We start from the raw sequence: 7954 nt of genomic DNA on the forward strand, positions 1-7954 counted from the left end.
AGTGTGTTTGTAGAAAGCAGCTGGTCTATAATGTTTATAAAATGGTGAGAGCACAGTGCTGGTAAGTAGTAGGCTCAGTCTCTTGCTGATGTTGACTGAGTTTAACCCCATTCCCCTAAGGCTGGACCATCTGCTGCCTCTGCCTCGTCTTATAGCTTCAGTTTGCCAGCATCTGGTACACTACCTTAACTTAGCAGACACTTGGATGTTTGTTGAGTTCAAAGATAATTGTGTCCTAAACCAGGAGATCAGAAACCTAGCCATTTTAAATTTTTGTCAGGAGAGCTCAGTCTTTTTTCAGATAGTGTCACTACTTGGGCAACTCTGGAATGAAACAAACAAATGTTACCTTTATTATTACTCTAGTAGAAGGAGGTTATTTTAACAAGGTGCCACAAGTTTGGACTTATTCTAAACTTTATTACCCAAATCTTGTCAATCTAGATGCAGTATTTTAAGGATAGAAGTGTTGCATTTTAACCAGCAGATGTCCTTATTGTTCAGCAAGATTTTTTTTTTTTTTCCCAGACCAGTATCTACAACAGTAGATGGGAATTCTGTGCCTTTAATTTGTTAGTGATAAGCTGTGGTAGACAAATGACAAGCCTCAACAATAGTAAAACCAAAGGGATTATGCTTTGAAATTCAAATGTGAAAGGCCCTCTCACATTTAATGACTTGTCATTGATTAATTCCCTTCTCTTTTATTTGATGTATATCTAATTCCCTTGCCCAGAATATGCAGTGACAGAGAAAGAAACAAGGAACCTGCATAACCTTTATAGCTTCCAGGAGTTTGCACATTTGTGATACACCCATTCCTCCCTTTCGTTCAGCAGACCTTCGTGAGCATGTCCTTTGTATTGAGCACTGTCCTAGGCATAGGGAATATGGTAGTGGTCGAGAGACAAGGGATGAAGGAGCTTACATTATAGTAGTTTTTTTCCAACGTGTCTTTGTATAAAACTCTTAGTTAACTCTTGCAATTTACTAAATTATTGCAACTGCCCATGAAACTTGCTCATAATTAACAAATCAATGAGGGATTAAGACAAAATATGAATCAAATCACTTAGTATCATCAGATTGATCTAAACTGCAAATATTAGGAAAGATGGACCAATTTCTTGGTCTTGCTTAGTCAGAGCACTTTGAAACATATCTGGCAAATAGTAGGTGCTCAAAAATGTCAGATATTATTATTTGTCTTTATCCATCATAACAAGAAATAATGAAAAGCAGGAAAAGAGAATTGTTGCCTTATTTGTTGAGTAGGATTTCTTAGGGCAACAATTTTATTTCAGTGAAGAGGATTGGGATATAAAAAATTCTTTTTTTTTTTTTTTTGCGGTACGCAGGCCTCTCACTGCTGTGGCCTCTCCCGTTGCGGAGCACAGGCTCTGGACGCGCAGGCTCAGCGGCCATGGCCCACGGGCCCAGCCGCTCCGCGGCATGTGGGATCCTCCCGGACCAGGGCACGAACCCGTGTCCCCTGCATCGGCAGGCGGACTCTCAACCACTGCACCACCAGGGAAGCCCTAAAAAATTCTTTAATATATTAAGATTTATATTGAAATCATAATAGCTAGCAAGTAGTCTTTCTAGATATCTTTTAAACTTACTTTAAATTGTGTTTCATAGTGGCAGTCTATTGCTGAAAGGTATGGAAAGGAATATCATAAGTTTGATTGTTTTACATTTTTTGTTTCTCTGAAACTGTTTCTTGGAAATTGGCCAGTTTTCATGTTTCTGGGCAAAGTGTTTTAAGGACTAGAGAAAGTGATATGGCCTCTTACTTAAGGATGCATTGGTTAGCCTTAATATACATGCAACAGATACATACAGACACATGCAAGGTAAAGGTTTTTCTTGACCTGAAATTGTTAGAGGTAAAATCTAAACTCAGTAGGAAACACTGTTTTTCAAGCAAGCTATTCCTCCCCCGAAATTACCTGAAATATCAACCTAGTCTTATAATACCTACCTAATTTAAGAATATCTACATTATATATATATATTTATATATATATTTTTTAAAAATTTATTTAATTGAAGTATAGTTGATTTACAATGTTGTGTTAATTTCTGCTGTACAGCAAAGTGATTGCTATACATATATACACATTCTTTTTCATATCCTTTTCCGTTATGGTTTATCACAGGATATTGAATATAGTTCCCTGTGCTATACAGGAGGACGTTGTTGTTTATCCCTCCTATATATAATAGTTTGCATCTGCTAACCCCAAACTCCCAATCCTTCCCTTCCCCACCCTCACCCCCACTTGGCAACCACTAGCCTGTTCTCTTATGTCTGTGAGTCTGTTTCTGTTTCATAAAGAATATCTATCTTATATTAAATATAACCATAGTAAATTAAATTCCATAGCATAATACCTTTGTTATAACAACTGCACCTTAAGTGGACAGACCTGGTGAAGACATGTAATATATAATTGTTAATTGAATGAAATTGGGAATAACAGGATTAGGAAAGCAGAGTTTCTATGGGCCATCTTTCAGGCTTGTGAATATTATTATTATATATAATCATAAAATTGTAGCCACTGCAGCAGTATTATATTAGCAAACCTAGGGTAAAAAAAAATATGTAATTTCAGCAGTGAGAGTATCACTAATGTTTTCTTCCTGTGTCTTTTATGTTTCTTACCAGGTTACATTTATGCTGAATTTTAGTCTGTGATGGTTGAACCTGGTGTAGCAAGACATAAGGCTATTACAGCCTTTGTTAGTCCTTTCTCTATTTCCATTATAATTGGATAAGCTCATTTTTGTTGAACAAGAGCCCATTTTCACATGATACTGCAGTCTTTTCTCTCTTTTCCTTTTCCAAAGAGCCATCTGCTGTGGAATCATTCTCTGTTGAGCACACTCTTGATCTTGAGCCTGTAATAAATTTTCACAAGAGTCTCAGAGGAACCCATGCTGCTTTACCATTGTAGACCAATTGCAGGGAAATATGTGATACAACAGTGCCTCATATTATAATGTTATAAATAACTGTGTTATTTGAAAAGGTCCTAGTAGGTATAGTAGAAGCAGTCTGTCTCTTGCAATGGGTAAAAATGAAAATAAACCTAAAACCCTCTGCTTTTAGGCCTTTCCTACCTCTCTCGTCATCACAACTACACTTTTATAAAGTAACAAATTGAGTGAAGGATTTAGAAATTAGATATTCCTAGGATAGGTGGCTTATACTTAATGGTAGGAGGCAATAAGTGACCAGTGTTTTCCTACCCTTTCCATATTCATTTGGTAGGAAAATCTGATATTATCAGATATTTTATTTTTATTAAATTTAAAATAGGAATCAAAATGGTTGAATTCACTTCTTTTTATTGTTGTTTAAGCAAACAAAAGGTGAAATTCAACCCTAAGTAACTATTTTTAAAGTCATAGATTATACACTATAGATTTGCAATGAATGAGTCTGTCATTTCCTCAGCAACAGGCCTTCAGGGACCTCCTCAGACTCTAATAGCTATTCCTTCTGCTCTGTCAACAAATGACCTTTACAGAGGCTTTTAAGCATTAACTTTCTCAGCAGCCTGCTGCCCCCACCCCTGCCCCTGCTTACGTGCTCATCTGAGCTCATCCTAAACTCCTTTCCTCCAATCCTAGAGACGTTCCTTCTCTTATTCAAAGCTAATCCCTTCTTTTTTTTTTTACATCTTTATTGGAGTATAATTGCTTTACAATGGTGTGTTAGTTTCTGCTTTATAACAAAGTGAATCAGTTATACGTATACATATGTTCCCATATCTCTTCCCTCTTGCATCTCCCCCCTGCCGACCCTCCCTATCCCACCCCTCTAGGTGGTCACAAAGCACCGAGCTGATCTCCCTGTTCTATGCGGCTGCTTCCTCCTAGCTATCTATTTTACGTTTGGTAGTGTATATATGTCCATACCATTCTCTCACTTTGTCACAGTTTACCCTTCCCCGTCCCCATATCCTCAAGTCCATTCTCTAGTAGGTCTGTGTCTTTATTCCTATCTTACCCCTAGGTTCTTCATGACATTTTTTTTTCTTAAATTCCATATATATGTGTTAGCATACAGTATTTGTCTTTCTCTTTCTGACTTACTTCACTCTGTATGACAGACTCTAGGTCCATCCACCTCATTACAAATAGCTCAATTTCGTTTCTTTTTATGGCTGAGTAATATTCCATTGTATATATGTGCCACATCTTCTTTATCCATTCATCTGATGATGGACACTTAGGTTGTTTCCATCTCCTGCCTATGGTAAATAGAGCTGCAATGAACATTTTGGTACATGACTCTTTTTGAATTATGCTTTTCTCAGGGTAAATGCCCAGTAGTGGGATTGCTGGGTCATATGGTAGTTCTATTTGTAGTTTTTTAAGGAACCTCCATACTGTTCTCCATAGTGGCTGTACCAATTCACATTCCCACCAGCAGTGCAAGAGTGTTCCCTTTTCTCCACACCCTCTTCAGCATTTATTGTTTCTAGATTTTTTCATGATGGCCATTCTGACTGGTGTGAGATGATATCTCATTGTAGTTTTGATTTGCATTTCTCTAATGATTAATGATGTTGAGCATTCTTTCATGTGTTTGTTGGCAGTCTGTATATCTTCTTTGGAGAAATGTCTATTTAGGTCTTCTGCCCATTTTTGGATTGGGTTGTTTGTTTTTTTGTTATAGAGCTGCATGAGCTGCTTGTAAATTTTGGAGATTAATCCTTTGTCAGTTCATTTGCAAATATTTTCCGTAATAGATATGATCTATCCTGGAGAATGTTCCATGAGCACTTGAGAAAAATGTGTATTCTGTTGTTTTTGCATGGAGTGTCCTATAAATATCAATTAAGTCCATCTTGTTTAATGTATCACTTAAAGCTTGGGTTTCCTTATTTATTTTCATTTTGGATGATCTGTCCATTGGTGAAAGTGGGGTGTTAAATTACCCTACTATGATTGTGTTACTGTCAATTTCCCCTTTTATGGCTGTTAGTATTTGCCTTATGTATTGGGGTGCTCCTATGTTGGTGCATATATAGTTGTTATATCTTCTTCTTGGATTGATCCCTTGATCTTTATGTAGTGTCCTTCTTTGTCTCTTCTAATAGTCTTTATTTTAAAGTCTATTTTGTCTGATATGAGAATTGCTACTCCAGCTTTCTTTTGGTTTCCATTTGCATGGAATATCTTTTTCCATCCCCTTACTTTCAGTCTGTATGTGTCTCTAGGTCTGAAGTGGGTCTCTTGTAGACAGCATATATATGGGTCTTGTTTTTGTATCCATTCAGCCAGTCTGTGTCTTTTGGTGGGAGCATTTAGTCCATTTACATTTAAGGTAATTATCGATATGTATGTTCCTATTCCCATTTTCTAAATTGTTTTGGGTTCGTTATTATAGGACTTTTCCTTCTCTTGTGTTTTTGTCTAGAGAAGTTCCTTTAGCATTTGTTGTAAAGCTGGTTTGGTGGTGCTGAACTCTCTCAGCTTTTGCTTGTCTGTAAAGGTTTTAATTTCTCCATCAAATCTGAATGAGATCCTTGCTGGGTAGAGTAATCTTGGTTGCAGGTTTTTCTCCTTCATCACTTTCAGTATGTCCTGCCACTCCCTTCTGGCTTGTAGAGTTTCTGCTGAGAGATCAGCTGTTAACCTTATGGGGATTCCCTTGTGTGTTATTTGTTGTTTTTCCCTTGCTGCTTTTAATATGCTTTCTTTGTATTTAGTTTTTGACAGTTTGATTAATATGTGTCTTGGCGTATTTCTCCTTGAATTTATCCTGTATGGGACTCTCTGTGCTTCCTGGACTTGATTAACGATTTCCTTTCCCATATTAGGGAAGTTTTCAACTATAATCTCTTCAAATATTTTCTCAGTCCCTTTCTTTTTCTCTTCTTCTTCTGGAACCCCTATAATTCGAATGTTGGTGCGTTTAATGTTGTCCCAGAGGTCTCTGAGACTGTCCTCAGTTCTTTTCATTCTTTTTTCTTTATTCTGCTCTGCAGTAGTTATTTCCACTATTTTATTTTCCAGGTCACTTAGCCGTTTTCCTGCCTCAGTTATTCTGCTATTGATCCCTTCTAGAGTATTTGTAGTTTCATTTATTGTGTTGTTCATCGTTGCCTGTTTCATCTTTAGTTCTTCTAGGTCCTTGTTAAGTGTTTCTTGCATTTTCTCTATTCTATTTCCAAGATTTTGGATCATCTTTACTATCATTATTCTGAATTCTTTCTCAGGTAGACTGCCTATTTCCTCTTCATTTGTTAGGTCTGGTGGGTTTTTATCTTGCTCTTTCATCTGCTGTGTGTTTTTCTGTCTTCTCATTTTGCTTATCTTACTGTGTTTGGGGTCTCCTTTTTGCAGGCTGCAGGTTCGTAGTTCCCGTTGTTTTTGGTGTCTGTCCCCAGTGGCTAAAGTTGGTTCAGTGGGTTGTGTAGGCTTCTTGGTGGAGGGGACTAGTGCCTGTGTTCTGGTGGATGAGGCTGGATCTTGTCTTTCTGGTGGGCAGATCCACGTCTGGTGGTGTGTTTTGGGGTGTCTGTGGACTTATTATGATTTTAGGCAGCATCTGTGCTAATGGGTGGGGTTGTGTTCCTGTCTTGCTAATTGTTTGGCATAGGGTGTCCAGCACTGTAGCTTGCTGGTTGTTGAGTGGAGCTGGGTCTTGGTATTGAGATGGAGATCTCTTGGAGATTTTCGCCATTTGATATTACGTGGAGCTGGGAGGTGTCTTGTGGACCAGTGTCCTGAAGTTGGCTCTCCCACCTCAGAGGCACAGCACTGACTCCTGGCTGCAGCACCAAGAGCCTTTCGTCCACACGGCTCAGAATAAAAGGGAGAAAAAATAGAAAGAAAGAAAGAGGATAAAAGAAAATAAAATAAAGGTAAAATAAAATAAAGTTATTAAAAATATTAAGAAAAAAAATTTTTAAGTGAAAAAATAATAAATAAAAAACGGATGTATAGAACCCTAGGACAAATGGTGAAAGCAAAGCTATTCAGACAAAATCTCCCACAGAAGCATACACATACACATACGCACTCACAAAAAGAGGAATAGGGGAAAAAATAATAAATCTTGCTCTCAAAGTCCACCTCCTCAATTTGGGATGATTCGTTTTCTATTCAGATATTCCACAGATGCAGGGTACATCAAGTTGATTGCGGAGATTTAATCCGCTGCTCCTGAGGCTGCTGGGAGAGATTTCCCTTTCTCTTCTTTGTTCGCACAGCTTCCCGGTTTCAGCTTTGGATTTGGCCCCTCCTCTGCGTGTAGGTCGCCGGAGGGCTTCTATTCTTCTCTCAGACAGGACGGGGTTAAAGGAGCCGCTGATTCGGGGACTCTGGCTCACTCAGGCCGTGGGGAGGGAGGGGTACGGATGCGGGGCAGGCCTGCGGCGGCAGAGGCTGGCATAATGTTGCACCAGCCTGAGGCGCGCCGTGCGTTCTCCTGGGGAAGTTGTCCCTGGATCCCGGGACCCTGGCAGTGGCGGGCTGCACAGGCTCTCGGGAGGGGCGGTGTGGATAGTTACCTGTACTCGCCCACAGGCTTCTTGGTGGCGGCAGCAGCAGCCTTAGTGTCTGATGCCTGTCTCTGAGGTCCGTGCTTTTAGCCGCAGCTCGCGCCCGTCTCTGGAGCTCCTTTAAGCAGCGCTCTTAATCCCCTCTCCTCGTGCAGCAGGAAACAAAGAGGCAAGAAAAAGTCTCTTACCTCTTCGGCAGGTCCAGACTTTTCCCGGGCTCCCTCCCGGCTAGCCGTGGCGCACTAACCCCTTCAGGCTGTGTTCACGCCGCCAACCCCAGTCCTCTCCCTGCGCTCCGACCGAAGCCCGAGCCGCAGCTCCCAGCCCTTCCCGCCCCGGCGGGTGAGCAGACAGGCCTCTCAGGCTGGTGAGTGCCGGTCGGCACCGATCCTCTGTGCGGGAATCTCTCCGCTTTGCCCTCCGCACCC

This window comes from Lipotes vexillifer, unplaced genomic scaffold (genome assembly GCF_000442215.2).
Source record: "Lipotes vexillifer unplaced genomic scaffold, Lipotes_vexillifer_v1.1 scaffold474, whole genome shotgun sequence".
NCBI lineage: Eukaryota > Metazoa > Chordata > Mammalia > Artiodactyla > Lipotidae > Lipotes > Lipotes vexillifer.